The sequence below is a fragment of the Pelophylax lessonae genome, assembly GCF_965119305.1.
Source record: "Pelophylax lessonae genome assembly, chromosome: 4".
Lineage (NCBI taxonomy): Eukaryota > Metazoa > Chordata > Amphibia > Anura > Ranidae > Pelophylax > Pelophylax lessonae.
The window spans coordinates 217,578,444-217,600,948 of NC_138771.1; the positions used below are offsets into that span (position 1 = coordinate 217,578,444).

The following is a 22,505-nucleotide window of genomic DNA, read 5'->3' on the forward strand; positions in this document are numbered from 1 at the left end:
TGTCCCAAGATTGTCAGAGACAGCAAAAATAGAGCAAATACAAATTGCAGATTGTGGGCTTGTGCTGCACCCATTGATTTGCCTTTCTAAGCATAGGATCATATGTGCTTTATTCTTCAAGTGTACCTAAACTCAAAAACTAGGCTGTAATATATTGCAGTTTACCAGTTAGTAGTTATGGTGGCTGCATTAATTTGTTTTTTTGGGAGCTCTTTGTTTCCTCCCTATTTTTACTTGTTTATTCTGCCCGTAGCAAAATTTCTCTCCTGGAGCTACTCACTGCATTGTAACTATCTATGGAGGAACAGTGTTGTCACCCTCCCTAGGCTGCTTTCATGATTCGGTCAACAAACACTTCCTCCACCTCTTCATTACATGGGATGGTGTTCCGTATTTCACAGAAGATAACTAAGAAAGCTAATACCATTGTTTGAGATTTCAGTTCAATGTGCCAAGAGTCTCAAGGACACTGGAATTCTGACAAGATGATTAGGTATTTTTCTGAACCCGTATTAAACATGCTCAGCCTAAAAAAAAAAAGAAAACTATTGCAGTCACCACATCTAAGGATTGGTAACAGGCAATATATTCATACATTGTTCTTGGGTTCAGAATGACTTTAATGTAATCCTGCAATAATCCAATATCATATATATGTTGTTCAGTGTATTTATTGAGTTTTACAAAGTACAAATCACAAAATCAAAAAGACACTTGGGTAACAGAATGAATGAATTACCAAGAAACACTTGTGCACATACAAGGCAGCATAAAAGAGTGGGTATACAGGTTGTAGTGGATCAGACATCCAAATGTTATAATCTCAAATATATAATGGCAAACAAGGTTGAGGGTTCAGACAGTTCCCCCTGAGACAGGAAACAATTGAGTCAGTTATGTAATTTCATATATATGTTGATATATATTTAAAGTGGAATAGTCAAAACTTAGTCTATATTTTAAATTATAGATACTTTGCTTAATCAAAACTTCAAATATAAATTGCCATTATTTACAATTTTATCTTTTCAGGTTCTAAGCAGAGATGTCTTTTTTTAGGAATACTGTGCAGCAGTTGTACTGTGAAATGTATCCCTCAGTAACAGAAATAATATAATACATTATAAACAAACATGTTGATTGATGATCATCAGAAAAGTGAATGAGTGTTAGAAAAATATGGTAGCCCAGTCTTTAAATTGTGTTTTAAACTTCCTGTTCCTTATGTTGACAAGAATAAGCATTATATAATGAATTAATCAATCAATCAATCAATCAATCAATCAAATAAAATGTGAATTTGTGTCATCAAAATATTTTGTAAAGGCATTATTTTTGCAGTTCTTATAATAGAATATGCTAGAAAAGGCGATTAAACACACAAACATCAGCAGCAGTGTTTGTCACAATACACTTCATTGACCACAGCTGCCAGCCTTTTTGAAAATGTCCAAGGTCATTTTGAAGTTAGCTTCCAAGTGGAAACTGTTTTTGCTTCAGGTGATATAGCTAAGGTACGTGGTTGCTATAGATATACTCCAGGTAGCTTTCAGCATTCAGTTTTTGGAATCTAGCATGTTCTTGCTTGTAATAATGCATTATATAATGGATTCAATTTGATTTAAGTGTGAAAGCTAAACTATGTTAAAACACATTTGTATTATAAATTGGACCTTTCTTTTAGATATATTTTAATTCAATTTTTATAGAAAGAAGAACATGTATAAACATTTTTCAATTTTTCAAATTTCATAATACTTAATTATTTCCATTAGATGGAAAGTACACCAATTTAGTGTGCATGAATAACACTGATTTTTTTATAGTTGTATATTACTACTTATAGTATACATAATCATTGAAAGCCTATAAAGAAAAAAAACAGAGTTAGGAAAGACAACTAAATATCAAAGATCAGTATCTAAATTTGTCATATATGGCTTAGAAAGGGCAGTGGAAACTGGGACTAGTCAATCACTACAGGGGGTTTAGAGCTAACCTCAGCCAGGGCTGCTACTTGCTCTCCATCTATCCAGGGTTTTGACAGATTCACATGGTAGATTTGGTACACCTTTTGCTTCCCAGTTTGGTGAACTTTATAATTTGCCTCCACAACCTTTTCTACCGCCCCTGCTACCTGGCCAGAAACGTACTCTCGATTGTAGGTATTCACACCACCACTTGGTCCCCAACCTGGAACTATCTAAGCTTGGCAGACCAATTGTACACTCTTCTCTGTGCTTCTTATACCTTCTGTAAATGCTCCTTCTCCAAAGACATAACTTTAGCAATCTCTCTCTCTCATATGGGTTATGTATTCCACCATTATTATATGTAAAGAAGATTCACTTTCCCAGATTTATTTACCAGGTCAAGAAACACCCATGGTCTTAAAATGTACACCAACTAAACAGGGAAAACCCAGTGAATGCTTGAGGTATTTTTCTGATGGCAAATACAAGCTCAGGAAATAAGCAGTCCCAATCCCTTCCATCTTTTTGTACCATCCTCTTGAGCGTAGATTTTAGGGTTTTATTGAACCTTTCAACCAGAGTGTCAGTCTGTCTGCGGATTATAGCTTGAGGTACACATTTGTCTAACACCTAGACCGCACACATACATGTGGCCGCTCGGCGGGTTGCCCTTAGCGTGCTGAGAGTAAGCTCCCTGTCACAGATCAGCTGTGGAGCTTATCTGTGTCTTACTGTTTGCATATGTTTTTTTACCTTTTGCTGCTGTAGGTCTGCTGGCTCCTGTGGTTCCACAAGCTTGTTCTCTGCTCTTGTTGCACTGACTTAGCAGCTATGGGTGGTGGCCACTTCACCTGACGGTTAATATACCTTCCTTCCTGCTACTTCCTGTTCAGCCTCCAATGTGTCTCCCTATTTAAATGCCACTCAGACCAGTTTCTGGTTGCTTGAGCAACACTTGTTCCTCAGTGCCTTCCGTGCAAGCCTTCCTAACCTGTCTTCTCGTGGACTGGTCTCTTGTGTACTGACTCGTTCTCCAGATTACATTTGTCTGCCGCCAGCCCCGACCTTGGCTAGTTATCCAGCTCTCCTTTTGCTCCATTCATCCATCCATCCATCCATCTGTGCCTGCACTGTGTCTTTGTGAACTCTCCCCAGAAGCAGGCTGAACCTGGGGGGTCGTGACCTGGGGTCAGCACTCGGCTAAGTCCAAACTCCCGTGAGGGGGTTCCTGGCAGAACATTGACTGGCCCTTAGATTCCACGCCCTGGGGGATCCCGTGTCACCTGCTCGCCTGTGGGCTCACACCAGTGGAATCATGACACTCCCTGCACTCTCCCAGCATGGTTGCCGGCATGTCCAGGAAGACTCCCATTGCATTCTAGCGTTTGGGAGCTTAAGATTTTTTGACCACTAAGACAGCCAATTACAGCGGTCACATGACCCGAATGCCCCCCTGCTGGCTTTTAAAACCCTTATAGGGCCAGGAGGCGATTGGCAGGAAGGGGTTAATTTTGAAAAACTTGCATAGGCCTGCCATCACCTTTGACATGAATAGAGCGCCTTGGACTGTCAAGAGTTCCTTGGGAACTCCATTCTTGAGAACATGTTGAACTTTAAATAATTCTCTAGCAATTGCCTTGGATGGGGTTTTCCTCAAAGAGTCCACTTCTGGATACCTTGTGGTATAACTGAGTACCACTAGGTGTTCCTAAATTTGGTGGTGTGTCCTCCTTCCACCCTGCAGTTGAGAGGTTTCCTCTGCAGTCTCCCTAAGAATAACCTGCATCAGAGGAGGCCCCCCTCCCGGGCATCTCTTAGCCTCTAGTCTGCTACAGGTGTAACATTATCAGCATTTTCAAAAGTCCCAATGTCCAGCCCATCAAAGGGAATAAAACACCCTGTGCATGCAGTCCTCTGCTCACATAATCTCAGAGTTCCACAAAAAAAGTACAGTCCTGCCCAACATTGTTATCATTTATTAGGTTGGGAACCACCCTAACCTCCTGGGAAACTGTTCCACATGCAGTTGTGGTATTGTAACTGGTACCTGTGAGGGTTCTTTAGTTTCCCTGTGTATCCATACTACCCACAGGGTCTTTTTGAGGGGGGTCCTACTCTCCCAACCACCCATATATGGACTCAAGTCACCATACTAACTCAACCTAGTAGCACTCAGGCATGGTGTTGGTTCACCCAGAGATTGCTTTCAAACCACCCCTTCACTAGATCTAGGTGTTCAGCACAGTCCCTCTGGGAATAGCAGAACAGCCTTCGTACAGCCCCAGACTCCATGGTGTCAGGAATCAGCAGCTGGGACAAGCAGATAAATGTAGCTACACCAGGAAACTGGGACCAGACCACGTACAGTATGTATATTTTTAGAGTGAGATATATTTACAGTGAATGAAAGATAACCACACACCAGCAAACAATAAATATGAGAACACATGAAAAGCTAAACAAAATAACAAAATGCCTAACCAGCAATCTTAACCACACTTAACTCTCTACTGTATAAATACAAATGTACAAATGAGAAAACACAGAAGGCAGGGGAGAGCAGGGAGCAGATGGTAAGGAGGGAAACAAAACTGGGATGGGAACCAGGCAGCAGGATACTGGATGCAGGGCAAGGGCAAGAGCAAGATCAAGAGGATATGGCTACAGAGTCGGGCAGCAGCATGACAAACAGGGTACAAGCAGAAAAAGTCAAAATACTGAGGCAAGGAGCAGTAGCAAAGGTGGAACTTATGTACCCTCCAAGGTGTAGTCAGGTGGAGCTGACAGCAGAAACTTGCTGGCTGTTAGAAGACATCCGCTGGTGGACACTAAAACTGCAGTTTTCCACCCAGAACACTACAGTACCACCAGCAGGTGAACTTGATCCTAACACATGGGTTCCTCTTGCAGTTGACATGAAACCTGGATAAATCCCCAGAAGTGACAGTGGCAGCACAGCATATTTTCATTCCTGCATGCCAGATGGGGGGCTTAATTTTCCTTGACAAGGGATCCTCTGATAGATCCCAGCAGATCCTCCGCCACAGTATACCACTCTACCATCCTGACCAGTTGGTCCATTGTTTGGGGTTTTCCATGGCTGACCCAATGCTGCAGTTCATTTGGAAGTTCACGTAGGTAGTGGTCCATGGCAACATGTTCAATGATTGTTGGTCCTGTTAGCTTCTCAGGTTTTAGCCACTTTGTGGTCCACTACAACAGGTCATGCATTTGGAACCATGCTGACTGGCTAGCATGATATCTCCAGCAATGCATCTGGTGAGCATGGACAACCATAGTCACTCCAAGGTGGGCTAAAATCTCTCCGTTGAGTTTTTTTAAATATATGGCATCACCTACAGTCAGGTCTCTCTTATGTGAGCTCAAACCTAGTCAGGAAGCTCTCCACATCATCATGTGGAATAATTTCTTGCAGAAAATATCAAGCCCTCACTGTCACTGTCATGTGGTTGCTAGGGACAACAACCACTTGCTCATGTCCCAGAGAGGTACTCTGCACCACTCCCTGCAAGGCAGTCACTTGAGCTTGTACAGTTTCTTGCTAGGCTGCAATCCAGTTTCTTACTGTGTTGCAACAGCCTTTGCCAGGGCTTATCACTGCTGAGTCATTGCCTCCTTTAAGCGAGTATAGGCATGTGCACTCCCCCATGCTTATTGCCCTGCAAGCTCTTCCATGCCACATTCAGAGGTGTTCAGTGCATGTGCTGCTCAGGCCCAGGACATGTAAAATTGGTGCCAGACCTTTAAATGTCAGTTCTCACTTCAAATGGCTTGTATGGATGAGCACTAATTGCATTATGTAAATTCAAGATCACCAGCCAGCCACTTGTAAATGGAGTCTTTATTGAACTTACACAACAGGCAAACAAAAGCAGCTTCTTTCAGCAAAAATAGAGCAAACAGTCCATACTTGTGGTTTAACAAAAAGCAAATGTCTGGCTCACCACCCACCAACTTGTTCCCTAACACAGTTACATCCTCACCTGCCTCAGGGGGGTCCCAAAGAGACAGTTTCCAGCTGTTATGCAGTTTCTCAGCCACAAGCAGTCCACCACTCAGTGTGTACTGCTGCACACTCCATTTCATAGACAGCTGCTTAAAGCTCCCTCTTCCTCTTTAAGCCTCCCTTGCAGGTGGCTTAACCACTTCAGGGTTTGGAGGCTCTTTCCCACCTGAATGTCTCTCTGTATGTCTGAATTTTGGGTCTCAAACGAGGACTTACCAATCCTGGGAGAACTTTAACCACTTTAGGACTGCTCACTGTGCTGCTACTGCAGCACAGTAGCAGCCCTGGGTCCAGTGAAGTAGACCTACGTGGCTGGACTCCTAGCTGTCTCGGCGGCGCGCGCGCACCACCGGAGGCTCGCTCCCACTGTGTTTAGACACAGCGGGAGTCGGGCTGGAGGAGGGGAGGTGGCGATCAGCGCCTCTCTTCCCCGATCGTCGGGGAAAGTGTGAGAAGATCGGCCCCCTTGTGTAAACAAAGCGGGCGGATCTTCTCTGTGACAGACGGAGAGATCACAGGATTCAGCATAGCTGAACCTGCGATCTCTGTCTCTGTCACAGAACCCCCTCCCCCCACACACGTCAGTAAGCCTGAGGCATACATTTAACCCCTTGATCACCAACAGTGTTAGCCCCTTACTTTTTTTTTATTTATAATTTTTTATCATTTTTTTTCACTTTTTACAATTTTTCTTTCAACATTTTTCAACTACTTTTAACCACTTAAGGACTGCCCACCGTAGATTTACTGCGGCAGGCAGCCCCTCCTGCGCAAACCGACGTAACTGTACATCGGTTGTGCGCCTGCAGCTAGGGGGCGAGCACGCGCCGCCAGTGGCATGCTCCTGCCCCCAACTCGGCAGAGGGGACTCTGATGCACGGGGACGGTGGCTCCGATTGCCGCTGGGCACCCGTGATCATTCCCCACTGAGAGAGAAGGACGGTCAGCTGATGTAAACACAGCTGACTGTTCTTCTCTGTGGAATGATCACAGAGCTCCTGTGATTCTTCTATATAGGATCACAGGTCGCTGTGATCATTTCAAAAACCCAACCCCCATACAGTTAGAAATACGCCCCTAGGCTTACATTTAACCCCTTGATCACCCACTGTGTTAACCCCTTCCCTGCCAGTGTCATTATTACAGTAACAGTGCATATTTTTAGCACTGATTACTGTAGTAATGTCACTGGTCCCCCCAAAAGTGTCAAAAATGTCAGTTAGGGGTCCGATCTGTCCGCTGCAATGTCGCAGTCCCACAAAAAAATCGCAGATCGCCGCCATTACTAGTAAAAAAAACAAAACAATAAAAATTACAAATCTTTCCCGTAGTTAGTAAACGCGATAACGTTTGCACAAACCAATCAAAATACGCTTATTGTGATTTTTTTACCAAAAATATGTAGCAGAAAACAAATTGGCCTAAAATGTTAAACAATTTTGATTTATACATTTTTTGGGGGGGAATGTTATATAGCAGAATGTTAAAAATAATGTTTTATTTTTCCAAAATTGTAGCTCTTTTTTTAAAAAATTAAAAATCGCACATGTCATCAAATACCACCAAAAGAAAGCTCTATTTGTGGGGAAAAAAAGATCGTAAATTTAATTTGGGTACAGCTTCGCACGACTGCACAATTGTCCGTTAAAATAACGCAGTTGCGAATCGCAAAATATGGCCTAGTCGGGAAGGGGGTAAAATCTTCCTGTCTTAAAGTGGATAAAAATATGCTCATCGAGAATTTTTTTGTCAACGACATGTAGCTAAATACATTTTGGCCTAAATATATGACAAAATTTAATACATTGGATATTTTTTAAGTCAAAGTAGAAAATGTAAATTTTTCGCAAAATGTTTGCTCTTTTTTTATTAATATCGCAAAAAATAAAAAGCACAGAGGTGATCAATTACCAACAAAAGAAAGTTCTGTTTGTGGGGAAAAAAAACGTAAAAAAGGACGTTTAGGTACAGCATTGCATGACCGTGCAATTGTCAGTTAAAGTCGTGCAGTGCCAAGTTGAAAAAAGTGGCCTGGTCATTGAGCAGCCAAATCTTCCGGGGCTAAAATGGTTAAATCAGTTCTCTCCAAGCAGACTACTCCAGAACTTATCACCATGCATTGATGAGAACCCCTGAGTAGGGATGATCGAACTTTTGAAAAGTTTGGTTCGACCAGAACACCCGAATTTCCCAAAAGTTTGGTTCGGATTCCCGGACCCCATTGAAATCAATGGGACCCGAACTTCGGGAATCAAAACACACAATTTTGAAGCCCTAAAACCTAATAAATGCCCCTAAAAAGTGCCTAGGGTTCTGGGTCATGCCCCAGGGACTATGAATCAGGAAAAAAAATGTTCTTAAAAATTGTCATTTTTGATAGAGAGATAATTATTGAAAAAATTCTTAAAACAAAAAAAATGAGGTTTTTTTTGGATTCAGTGTCGGGGGGGGGGGGGGGGGGGTCTAAAAAGTGTACCTGTGAAGTTTTAGCTCTGTAGCACGTCCAGAACCAGAATTAGAGCATGCCAAACCTTCAAAAATGACTTTTTTGCTTAAACACGCCTTTCTTTTGCTCCTAATCAACTGCACAGCCAATGTGTATGATGGGGACATAATGCAGTGCACTGGGAACAAGATTAGCAGTGGACTTAACGCTTACAACAAGAACAGTGTAACGTTCATGTGTTTTTGTTAATGGATGGATTTTCAGCTGCAGAATTATCACACTCAGTAGCCTTGTAGAGATACTGTTGAATAAACCTATCCAACTCTCAGGACTTCATCACGGTGTACAGCCTGCTATGCAATATACATATACTCAATCAGATGTTTTAGTGGAGGGATAGAACATATGAGAATGTATAGATGAGAGACAGGTTGTATGGTCATTACTAGGAGTAATATTAGGAGAGTTGCAGGTGATGGTAAAGCAGATAGGTTCTGATGTCTAGTATAGTGCAGATGGTAAGAGGACACAGATGGAGTATACTTAGACAGAGTAACTTAGTGCAAGGATAGTTGAAGGTAGTCCCAAGAGCTAACAGTCTATGCAGATGGTATGGAATAGATAGATAGATAGTCCTGGTAATTGCAGTAGATGACAGTAGGAGATTGGTTAGTAAGGAATCCCCTGTGGGGTACTTATCACTTAGATAGGTTAGTAGTAACAATGTCCATAGATAGAGAGGTGATCCCGTAGCGAGATACGGATCAGCGGCAAGGTTCCGGCGTCAGTTCAGCAAAGGAAATGTCAGCAGCTCCGACTTCACAGGAGAAGGTGCGGTGAACATGTGGTTTGAACGAGCGATGAGTGAGAGAAAGCCGGCGATTGAAATAGCCGCTCATAGCGGCGCTCGGCAATGATGTCATCCGGTCTTAAAGGTATATGCGTCTCTTGTTACACAAGATGGGACGCAATTAGCAAAGGAGAAATATGGAACAAGGGTACCAGAACATTACAAACAGGCGTTAACTTGTCACTGAGGCTTTATCAACTGTGCGATGTGAAAATCACCTGCAAGACGCACACTGCTATGCGACCCAAAGTTGTCGCTAAATAAAGCAGATGTGTGTGACGCAGAGTAGCAAAGCCTTTTGCAGTGGACTTAACGCTTACAACAAGAACAGCCGTTAAGTTGTCACTGAGGCTTTGGCAACTCTGCACAGTGAAATTCACCTGCAAAAAGCACACTGCTATGCGACCCAAAGTTGTTGCTAAATACAGCAGATGTGTGTATCGCTGAAATGTATTTTGCACAATAGCTGACTAGCAAGCACATATACCTGCTGTAGATATATCAGCAGTGCAACATGCTCACTAGATGGAACCCTGACACTTAAAACTATCCCTACAAAAACTAGATTATTGAATTGAACTATAGTGGTATATAGTACCCTAACTACACTGCATATCCCTTTCCTCACACTAAAAGAACAGCTCCATACAGCAGAAGATAATTTCCAACTGACACTGTCCCTTTATATTATTATTTGTTTTTTCTAACTCAAACAGCACAATCACTGTATTTCTAACTACACTGACAATCTTTCTGTAAGCTGACTGCTCTTCTGCTGATCTGGAGCTTTACAAGCAATTGGCTATGCAGCAAACGTTGTTTAACACAGCAGGAGAAACACAAATGCTTCCACTCTCTTCCAAATCCTCTCTATTACAGTGCCAGAGGTTAGGCGGGGCTATGTTATATACTGGGGGGCGTATTCACTCCTGATTGGCCTCTGGTCCTCGTAGTCACTCCAATCACATTCCTAGCAGACTCCTGCCCCCTCATTGGCTTTTACTGATGTTTCTGGGCCAATCACGGGCTTTTAAAGCCCACTTCCTGTCCCATTGCATTTTGGGCGGTTCGGGTGACCCGAATTCCGAACTTTTACCGCAAAAAGTTCGGAATTCGGCCGAATTTCGAACACCTAATTTTCGGGTCGAACCGATGGTCGACCCAAACCATTCGATCATCCCTACCCCTGAGTACACAAACTGCATACCAGTTTTCCCCCTTAAAAGGACCACAACCCAACCAGCACGGAAATATATCTGCTGTCCAGGACACATTCACAGCGTCTTAACAATAATGAAAATATGAAAATAACTACTTCTATGCTTCTATGCTCCTGGTTAAAACAGTCTTTTGGCTTTAAAATAATATTTTTTGGAAGCAATACATTATAAAATGATTCTATTATCCTGTTGCATAAAGATGTGTAATACAAATGGCTCACATTGTACAGTGGTACTTTTTGCCTATTATTCTTTTCTTATCTGTTACCATAAACATTTTTGCCTTCACAGTATAGTGCAGTGTTTGAAAGAATCTTGGCTTCCTCAGTAAAAAACAGATCTGCTTCCTAGGCTGTAGTCTATTGATCTGCAATTTATAAATCATCTAGGAGGTAGGTCCATTATAAGTGAGACAACAATAATTAAGTAATTAATCACCATTACTATCACAGTAAGTAAAATGTTAGCTATGTTATATGCTGTGAACATTGTCTGAATGCTATTAGGTTGGTTTATTTTTATAACTCTAAAGCTAGTCCCTTTTATTTATTTTTTTATCCACTCATTTGTCATGTGTCTAAACAAGCAGAACTATAGGATAGGATGACTATGCAATCAAATTAGCTTCTGTTTGTATTAGTCCATATCAAATTTGGAAAATATTTTTGGAGACATTGACGTTAATGTGGTAACAATAGTTTTCACAACTTCATTTAGCTATGGTGTACATGGACTACTGTAGAAAATATCTTCATAGCATGCCAATTCGAGCACATTTATGTTTATAGAGTTAGGCTAAGTTCTTCTATTAATCAAAGCCTTGATGAAGAAAGTTAGGGGACTAATAACATTATTTAAAAAACAGTGTAAAGGCAGGTTGCAAAGTATTGTAACCCAAACTACCATTTAAAGTTTACTCGTTTGATAATCTGCTCACAGTAACCTGAGTTCTGGCTGGTTGCTTTGATTAAATCATGTATCTATTGCACTTTGTACTACCTTTGGCAAGTATTTTACCTACATGTACAATAATAGAAAAATATAGGTGTATAATAACCAACATTCTATATAATTTATTAGCCTGCAGTAGCTCATCTAATATATTACTTTAATACATAGAACATATTACATATTGTGAAAATTCCTAATTTCTTTATTTTTGTGATGCTGCTTATCGCATATATAAGGGGGAATTTAATAAAGAAATACGTTTTTTGATGCTATGGCCCTTTTGCGTCAAATTCAAAAATCCCTATCTCCTGTTACGGTAACTTTACCAACATGTATGACACTTTTTCCATGCACCAAATTACAAAAAAATTACGTTCAGGTCTTAGATATCAAAAGTGGAAGTAATTAGGACCTACTCTAATTTGGCATCCAGAGACAGGCAGAGTGTCTGTTTCTGTCTGCGGTGTACCAGAGCACCATATTTGCTGCTGCTACACCCTCTCTTCAGAGTCAACATCCTCCTAACAACCAATTATCTTGAAGTAGGAGGAGCCTGATGGTAAGCTGAGACACTGATTCCTCATTAGGTTCACTTTTACCTTGTAATTGACAGAAGGCAGGAGGTGGAGTCTTTAGCCAATAGTAGGCTGTCTGTTGACTAAGGATCTGCCCACTTCACCTGCTGTCAATCACAAAAGGAGTTGACCAGAGGGGGAACTAGGGTCTGTAAATCCCCACCAGCCCCCCCCCCCCCCGGTACAAAACCCCCTTCTGCTGTGTTACAGCTTCAGCTGCAGGGAGGAAGCTGTACTAAGGTTAAAGTGTCTGTATGGACACTCCACAATCAGTGAGCTTCCACACTTGGTGCTTGCACTGACATTTGTCATGTGGAGGTGCATAGGAATTCTAAAGAATGTTTTTGACACTCTTTATGAAATCCAGGGATAGTATTGATAACTTGCTAACATAAAACAATTATGTTACATTTCACTGCTTTTTGTGTATCTACTGTATGAAATAATATGTTTCAGATAATACAATACTCTTCAATACAAAAGTATCTTAAATAGTGACCAAGTTACAAGAATGACTAATACCCATCAGCTACAGTATAATTACAGAATATGATGATCTATTTCTAGGATATTTTGTGTTCAAGGAAAGGTTTAAGGTCACGCACAACGTCTTGATGATGCCAATGTCAAAGTGTTTTTGGTGATTAACTGGGTTTTGTATAGTAAACTTGCAAAATAGTTTGTCGGCTAAGCTTCTACAGCACTGTGTGCTGTGAACTGGAATGCTAGAGTTTAAAATTAGAGAGATGATCTCAGAAAACCTTAGGCATTCAGAAAGGCTAATTGTTGTGAAATGATGTTTTCACTTGAAAGAGCGTGAGCTGTTCTGAACTTAACATCCAGCTAACAGTTAGAGACGAGATGCCTCTTTGACTTTTTGACTGTGTGGAATATAACTTAGCATGGGAAATTGCAGTGGAAGTACTATTCCACTGTGCTATAATTAGAAATACTGTACTTGACTATGTAATAGCAATTCCATAGGATATATGTAAAGGAAAGTTGATATTAAAACATAATGTTACAATTCCTATTGAAATACAGAAAAACATTTTTATTTCACAATAATATTTCCTATCTACTCATATTAAAGCTGAACTCCAGGAAACCTAAAAAAAAAAAAAAACTCCCGTTCAGTGGGGCCATGCCTGAACTGCAAGAGTAAACTGCTTGTTTGTGTCTCTTTGTCAGTTCACATATATGCAATGCGGGAACCCTGTGAATCCTCTGTGGGTTCCTGTATCGCATTCAAATCGCAGGCAGTTCACACTGCCATATTCAAATTGCTGGGGGTGTCAATACAAAGTTAACGACACCCCCAGATCAGTTTGCATATCGCAGTGCGAACTAACAGTTCTGACATGAATCGAATTGCATTGGTGTGAACCACCATGCAATCCAATTCTGATGCAGACCCAAAAAAGGGTCCTGTGTGTGTTGTGTCTGCATCTGATGCAAATTCAACCATACAGTATGTATGGCTGAATTTGCATGACACAGACATCGCATGTGATTTTCAGAGCGGTGTGCTCCGAATCACATGCTATGTCTGTCATCGCTAGTGTAAACTAAGTGTAGACTAAGGGCTTTGATAAAGCACTTTTACTTGCCTGATCCTCCATCCCTGCAGGCTCCTCTGTGCTACTAGACCAGTCTCTGTACTCTGGCACTCTAAGATACTCTAACATCATCAAGACTGATGCAGGGACCATAACCCTGTTTTAAACACGAGGATGCCAAGGAACAGTCCATGACAAGAAAGTGGATGAGTTCCATCTGCCAGTGGAGCAGAGAATAATATAAGTAAAACTGCTTTTCTATCCCCTACAAATAAAAAAGCAGTTAAGTGTTACTAAACCCATGACCCGGCATTCACTATACCTTGTCTCCCACAGTGCACAGAACATGGAAATGCAACTATTCTAGTAAATCTAAACTGCTAAATTACTTTTCTCATCAGCAGTTAGAACAGTCTTGTGACTTCTATCAGTGTCCAGCCAAGCACTGGTTAACGCTTGTAGAAGGAGTTTTCTGACTATCCTATGAGACTGCAAGATCCATGACCCTCTGTCTGGACAGTGCTGATTTGCCCTGTGATGATCACATGCACTCTCCCAAGGAAAAAAAAAAACTCTCTAATAATACACACCAAACTAAACATGTGTAGCCTGACTCCATAGGCTCTGTTTTATCAGGAAATTATCAGGGAACAGTGGAGGGAGGGGAGGATAAGGGAAGCCAGGATCCAACAGCCTTTTTACACAATGCAGGGGATTTACCCCTTAGGTTCCACAATGAGTTGAATAATCTTATCTTTATAAATGTTGTTTTTCCCAAAATAAGAAAAATCAGCATGTCAGCAGTAAACTGCTTTATTTAGAAGTAGTGGCTAAAATGAATGAATTTCATTTGATTTTAAGCCCCTTCTTCATCCCCAAATTGATAGAGACAAAGCAGGTTTGTTTCTTGTAACAAAAATGAGGGTGTATTATCTCAGACAATAGCCACAAATATTGTTTAGTGGCTGGAAGTATGTAATCAGCTTGACTAGGCCTTAAAAGGAATAGACAAGGAAGGTGGTATCTTCAAATAAAAATTAGAGTGTATTATTTCAGCGGTCATAACCATGGATATTGTAGTGTAGTGTAGTGTATTGTATGGATAGTGTATGTAGTAGGGTTTGACCAATGAGGATGCGCTAGCACGTGAAAGGCATTGGGTAGAGCTAAAGAGTGCTAAAGTCTTTGCATGCGGCAGCCATCTTTGTGAGATTCTGATACTTGCTTTTTATATTGGTTTATTGAGCCCAGCTTTTAAAATAAATACTACACTACATGAGCATTTTTGGCTCCTGTGGTGAGCACTTCTTTTACACAGCTGCATTACATATCTGCTGGCCCCAGAAAGTGACGGCCTTACCAATACCATCACCAGAGGGTTACTATTCTTAAGGGACTGATCCTAAGAATAGGATGCTGTGATCCATTTTTCTTGGAAAAATATCAAAATGCCTATGTGCTGCCTATAATTTAAGCAGCCACATCTTCTGGTGAGTGCGGTGTGCTAGTGGAGCAAAAGTGGACTAGAATCACGTGGATATATATATATATCCATATATTTAGATATATATATATATATATATATTTTTTAAAAGGACACACATCCACATTTGTGGTTTCAAATTTATGGGTTTTTTTTCACAGACTGGTTACATAATATATAGATGAACTGAATTATATATTACTTACACACTTATGCTCCATGTTATTTAAAGGGACAGATATTTTTTTATTTATGTTTTTTTTGCTTTTGAATTGAACATATACCATCCACATATTAGTATCCTATGCCATTTTAAAAGGACAGTAATCATTTATTCACTTGGATTCTTCACTGGATACATTTATGCTTTATTACATCGTTTTTGTTTATTGTATACATTGTTGTGTTTGAGTGCAGCACTGTTTTTACTATTTTACCAGGAAGGTTTGGTTTATTGACTTTTTAGTACTAGCTGCTGTTTTCTTTATTTTTTCGGCTAACCACTGACTTTACATTTTTCATCTATCTGTTGAACAGTATGTAAACATCTTCTTTAGGACTCAATGCAAGAGGAAGAGACAAGGCAGTTTTTATCCCTAAATAAAAAATAGAATGCATTATTTCAGTGACAATAGCCACACCTATTGTGCAGTGGCTGGACAATATGTAAGCAGCTTGGTTAGGTTACAGTGTAAGCGGGAAAAAGACGGTAGGATTTATCATGAAAAAAATTAGAGTGCATTATTTTTCAGAAAATAGTCATACATCATTTACTGAAGGGTATGAAAGCACATTGATTGGGTTGCAAAGTAAGAGGGAGAGATTAAGCGGGTTGTATGTTCAAACAAATGTTAGAGTGTATTATCTCTGAGACAATAGCCACACATACTGTACAGTGACTGCAGAGTATTGTTGAGCCATCTGGGTATTTGGGTTCCATTTGAGTTAGTAACTTGTTCTGTAACTTGTTCTGCAATGTTAAAGACATTTGATGTTTTAAGAATTGGAGGTGTGCTCTCAGGTCAGGGGGGCGTGCCCGGAAGCGGTCATGCGATGACACGCTGAGACTGACCTCCGCTGAGCTCCACACCTCCACACGCTGAACACCCACGCCCGCCGGGGATCCGGAAGAGAGCGAGGCGGGGACACCAAGGAGCCGGGCAGACAGGAGAGAGCCTCCAGCTGGCCGCGAGCAGCGGTTTTGGCGGGTCGGGTCCGGCTGGGTCAGCAGGCAGGTGCGGGGGCTGTAGCTTTGCATACCAGCAGACCACTCGCTCTGGGAGAGAGGGCTGAACGCCAGACGGGACATCGTAGCGGCTGAGGCTGCAGGTGCTGCAGAGTCTTACCCCACAGACGGCACCCCGCACGGTCGGGGAGGAACTTGGACTTGGACTGGTGGAGTTCCCGGATGGAGGAGTGAGCCACCCGGAGCCATCCAGAGAGTTACGGAGCTGATGGGGGAAAGACTGAGATGTACCGCCCATTGTAGAGCTAACTGAGGATGACCACCCGAGGGGAGAGGAGAGGCAATGGACGGTCACATATAACAAGACAAGCATAGAAGCCTGGCCTTACCCCTCTTCCCCCCGAGAGGACGGATTATAGCAACGGCAGAGAAAAGGGAAGGATATTACACTATAACTAAAAACTTTCGTAGTACAAGAGACACACTCTGTGGAGAGGTGAAGGAAGACAAAGCTAAACTGGAGCCGTGAGTACTGTAAGACATATTAAGTGGCAATAAGTATGTATTGGTGCAATAGAACTGTGTGATGTATACTTGCTGGAAAGAGTGGAATAATCTGCTAAACCAACAATAACAGGAGAAAAAATACACTAATGAAGAGGGAGAAAAGGATAGGAAGCTATGTAGGATAAAGAAAAAGGATGACACTCACTAAGAGAAGAAAGGGAAGAAGGAGTACAGGAAAAGGTCAGTCAAACAAAACAGAAGGAGAGATTGACCGTTTCTTCTCTAATAGCCAGAAATCCGCAAAAACTGTAGAAATGGCAGCAGCAAGCTCAGAAGCTAGCCATACATCAAAATTAGCGGACACTTCACCCACTACAGTAAGAGTGGCTAATGACTTAAGGAATAGCCAAGATGAAACACCAATAACCTGTATACTCACGCAAGCTGCCACACAAAATTCAGAGCTTAAAGCTATGCTACAGGCACTCCCGACAAGAGCAGACATAGAACAGATGATCAATAGAATAGAGGAGAAACATCAGCAAGAAATACAAGAAGTTAAAAAAGACATACAGGAGATTGCAACCCGGTTAGGAGAAGAGGAGGCTTCAATTAGCGCATTAAAAGAAAGATTGGCAGCTATAGAAGCAAAAAGAGATAACCAGGAAGACACGCAGGCGGTATTACAACTACAGCTAGAGGACATAGAGAACAGAAGTCGCCGCAGTAACCTGCGGATACGCGGAATAGCTGAAACTTTCGGCAATGAAAGATTAGTGGAGGTGACAAAAGAAATATTTAAACAAGTTTTAAAAGATAAATACCCAGGAAACCTAGAAATTGAGAGAGTCCACAGATCCCTTGGCCCCCGAAGCAAAGAAGAAAGGAGGCCTAGAGATGTGATCTGCAGAATACACCATTACACACACAAAGAAACGATTCTGAGATCAGCATGGGAGACCCAGGAGATAATAATGGAAGGAAAACCAGTAAAGATTTTTGCAGACATTTCTGGGGGAACGTTACGGAGAAGGGCGATCCTGAGACCTTTGTTAGAATTGGCCAAGAGGGCGGGATGTACTTATAGATGGGGGTTCCCCTTTTCCGTGACGTTTCGCAGAGACGGAAGATACTTCAAGCTCCAATCGTACCAAGATAGAATGGCATTTTTTCGCTTTATAGAGGCAGAACCTATACAGGTGGAGAACTGGCTGTGCCATATACCCAGAGAGGGACCCATTGGGTATCCCCGATTACAGGAGAAAGAGAGAGACGATCGGGTGGAAGAGATAGGAGAAAGAAGAACAACATAGAAGATCTATGATAGGAATGGAACTCTCGTAATGCTGATTATGTCTTACTGATACACTAGTAGGGAATGGAGATTCTCCTTTTCCCCTTTTTTTTTTTTTTTTTTTTAGCATATTACACTTTAAGGGAGGAAGGCATGGCTGGGATTTTTCCTCCTTTGGATTTTATACATGAAATGGGAGGATTGGGTTTTTCACTTGTTAAACTTTGCACACGAGAAGGTGTGGTTGGGATTTTTTCCCCCTCTAAATTTTGAGCACGAAGCACAAAAGTAAATACTTTTTTTTTTTTTTTTTTTTTTTTTTTTTTTTTTTTTTTTTTTTTTTTTTTTCTCTCACATTTTTTGGGAGGAAGGTGTGTTTGGGATTTCTTCCCCCTCTAAACTTTGAGCACGAAGCACAAAAGTAAATAATTTCTTTTTTTTTTTTTTTTTTTTTTTTTTTTTTTTTTTTTTTTTTTTTTTTTTCTTTTCTTTTTTCTCACATTTTCTGGGAGGAAGGTGTGTTTGGGATTTCTTCCCCCTCTAAATTTGGAGCACGAAGCACAAAAGTAAATACCTTTTTTTTTTTTTTTTTTTTTTTTTTTTTTTTTTTTTTTTCCCCCCACATTTTTTGGGAGGAAGGTGTGTTTGGGATTTCTTCCTCCTCTAAATTTGGAGCACGAAGCACAAAAGTATATATTTTTTTTTTTTTTTTTTTTTTTTTTTTTTTGGATCTCTACTTATTTTTTACTTTTTGCCACTATTTAAGGGGGAACAAGGCAATAGTACAAGGAAGTGTAAGACTAAATAGCACTCATATAAGGGGGAAGGAGAGAGTTATGAAGGAATGTAACTATTTTTCTCTTGCCGATGCAATACCTACTAGAAAGGACCCGGGGGGTAGTGGGAGACTAGAATTAATTGAAGAAGTATAGAAGGGAGGTGTGGGGGATCGGCGGAGAGTCATGCCGGGGTAGTCCCCTATTTAAAAAATCCACACAGAAGTACACTTAATAGTGCAGTGTGAGATAAGGATAGGTTTACTATCCAAATTGGAGAAGAGAAGAGCCGGAACCGCGGGGAACCGGAATCTTCTCTTCGCCAATTAGGGAGGGGTTTTTTTTTTTTTTTTTTTTTTTTGGGATTGTTTTGTTGTATGTAAACTAAACAGAGATGGAGGATTTAAAAATCATGTCGCATAATGTTAGGGGGCTAAACATTCCAGAAAAGAGACGCATATTATTAAATGACCTAAAAAAACGAAGAATTAGCGTTGCATTTATACAAGAGACGCACTTCAGGACGGATAAAATACCATATCTTAAAAATAGTTTTTTTCCATACACATATCACTCCACGAATATGGAGGCAAAATCGAGAGGGGTATCTATATTGATAGCAAAGAGCGTCCCGTGGACCCTGCAAGACAGTAAACAAGATCCAGAGGGAAGGTTCCTATTTGTGAAAGGATTAATAGGAGAATTAAGGGTAACACTAGCAACACTATATGCGCCTAACAATGGACAGGATAGGTTTATATCAAAAACCCTGGCTAATTTGGAGAGCTTCACAGAGGGTCAACTAATCCTGGGAGGAGATTTTAATGCTCCCCTGATACCCGCAGTAGACACCTCAGCCGGGACTATGGCAGTATCCCCCGGAAGGAATAGACGCATATTGAAAATACTGCATAAATCTCAGTTGATAGACGTATGGCGCCTTCAACACCCCTCCGAGAAAGAATATACGTTCTTTTCGACGCCGCATAAGAACTATTCTAGAATTGATTACTTTGCAATACCCCACGCTCAGCTACAGGCAGTGAAAAAAACGGATATTGATAATGTCACATGGTCAGACCATGCATCTATAACAATGGTGTATGGCCTCACATTAAACCCTTTAAGGAATAAGCAATGCTGGAGGCTGAACGAGGGCTTGCTGCAAAGGGAAGAAGTGTTAAAAGAGGTGGCTCAAGAACTAAAAAACTTTTTCGAGATTAATGATCAAGAGGAATGCCGGATGGGCACCCTATGGGAAGCACATAAGGCAGTAATAAGAGGGATTTTTATCAAGAACGGGGCGCGTATCAAAAAAGAGAGAAATGAACAAATGGCACAGTTGTTAGAAAAACTTAGAGAACTAGAGACAAAACATAAGCAGTCAGCGTCAGATAGAATATTGTCAGAGTTAACAGCGATTAGGAAACAGATTACGGATCTGTTACAATATAAGGCCAAAGCAGATATACAAAGATGCCGCAAACTAAATTATGAGGCAGGAAATAAATGTGGAAAATTGTTGGCTAGGACTGTCAAGGAACAGAGATTGAGGTCATACATACCGCATATAGTAACAGCTGAGGGGAATAAAAAGACATTACCAACACAAATAACGGAAGTATTTGAGAAATTCTATGCCACACTGTATAATTTAAAAGGAGAGCCACCTAAACAAAGGGAAATTGAAAAATATTTAAACGAGTCACAATTACCTAAGCTATCAGAGGAAGAAAGAGACTCACTAGAAGCAGAAATAACCATAGAGGAGATACAGCAGGCAACGAATTTAATGAAACCAGGAAAAGCGCCAGGGCCAGATGGCCTAACGGCACAATACTATCAGTCACTGTTCCACATTTTAGGCCCATACCTGGTAAAGTTATTCAATGCAACAGAGTCAGATGGGACGTTAACCAGAGACACACTGACGGCACATATCTCATTAATTTTAAAAGAGGGTAAGGACCCAGCGGCTTGTAGCAGTTATAGGCCAATATCCCTATTAAACGTGGACTTGAAGATATTCACAAAGATACTGGCAGACAGGATGGCAAGAATATTACCAAAATTAATACATCTAGATCAAGTAGGCTTTATGACATCAAGAGAAGCGAAAGATAATACAACAAGAATACTCAACTTGATACAAATAGTAAAGGAAGAGAAGACCCCGTGTGTAGTGTTGAGCGCGGACGCAGAGAAGGCCTTTGACCGGGTGGGCTGGCCTTTCCTGTTTGCCGTGCTCAAATATATCGGGTTGGGTAACTTAATGATAGATAGAATAACTAGAGTCTACACAAATCCAACTGCTAGGGTGAAAGCTAATGGGTTATTATCAAAAACATTTCCGATAAAAAATGGCACAAGGCAAGGGTGCCCGTTATCACCCCTCTTGTTCGCCCTTACACTAGAGCCTTTCCTCTGTAAAGTCAGAGGGAACTTAGACATAGAAGGAGTAAGCGTAAAGGGGAAACAATACAAAATAGCTGCTTACGCGGACGACATGTTATTTTCGCTAACTAATCCAAGTATCTCATTGCCGAACCTGATACAAGAACTTAAAGTATATGGGGCCTTATCAAATCTAAAAATCAACTTTGGGAAATCAGAGGCAATGGGGGTAGAGATGCCCACGACTCAGGTGCAATTATTGAAAAATAGCTTTGGTTTTAAGTGGAATGAGACGGCCGTGAGATACTTGGGAACATACATACCGGCAAAATTAGAACAGGTGTATGACCTCAATTTCCTGCCTATGATAGCAACGACTAAGAGATTATTAGAAAAATGGCACGGGGGGATGCAATCGTGGTTTGGTAAATGTAATTTATTGAAGATGATAATATTGCCAAAATTTGTATATCTTTTCCGAGCACTACCGGTGAAGATACCAGGTAGATTTTTCAAGGTAATACACTTATTGCTTGTGAAATATATCTGGTCAAACAAAAAACCAAGAATAGCACGGGAAATTTTAACTTTGCCTAAAAAAAAGGGGGGCCTAGCCCTGCCGGACGTACGAGCATATTACCAGGCAGCTCAAATAAGTAGGATCTTGGACTGGTGGCATCACTCAGAGACTAAACTTTGGGTGATCCTGGAACAAGCACAAACAGAAGTAAACCTGAAAAGAGCGATATGGTGCTACCAGGACCTCCCGAAAAGATTAAAACATCACTTAATAATTGGAAATACTTTACGGATCTGCACGAGACCAAATGTATTTAATAAACTAACGACAGATAGATCCCCCTTGTTTCCAATATTAGGTAATCCACGATTCCCTCCGGGACTAGATCAAAGACAATTTGTAATGCTAAGGGAAAGGGAGCAGGAACAGGCATCGTCTTTCTTAACACAAAAAAAATGGCCTTCGATGACCAGATTGACTGAAGGGGAGGGACTATATAAGGTGCCTTTTTGGCAAGCTGTCCAACTACATCATTTTCTGGTCTCTATACCGGGACCAGAGGATTTTGATAGACCACTAACGAGATTTGAGCAAGCTTGTGTAAAGCCAGGAAATCTCTCACGTACTCTGTCAATTGCATATGGCCTATTGACAAACCCGGAGGAACAACCGGATTTGCCATGGGTAAGGAGGTGGGAGGAGGACTTGAACTGTAGGTTTACAGGGGAGCAGATCCAGAGGATA

The 22,505-nt window shown here is 41.1% G+C and overlaps 1 protein-coding gene across 2 annotated transcripts in view; it reads left to right on the forward strand.

Moving 5' to 3' along the window:
- Positions 1–22,505, forward strand: part of GRM8 (glutamate metabotropic receptor 8) — a gene marked incomplete at its 3' end in the record, with an annotated part of 1,426,014 nt that overhangs the window by 1,101,217 nt on the left and 302,292 nt on the right. The window lies entirely within an intron of this gene.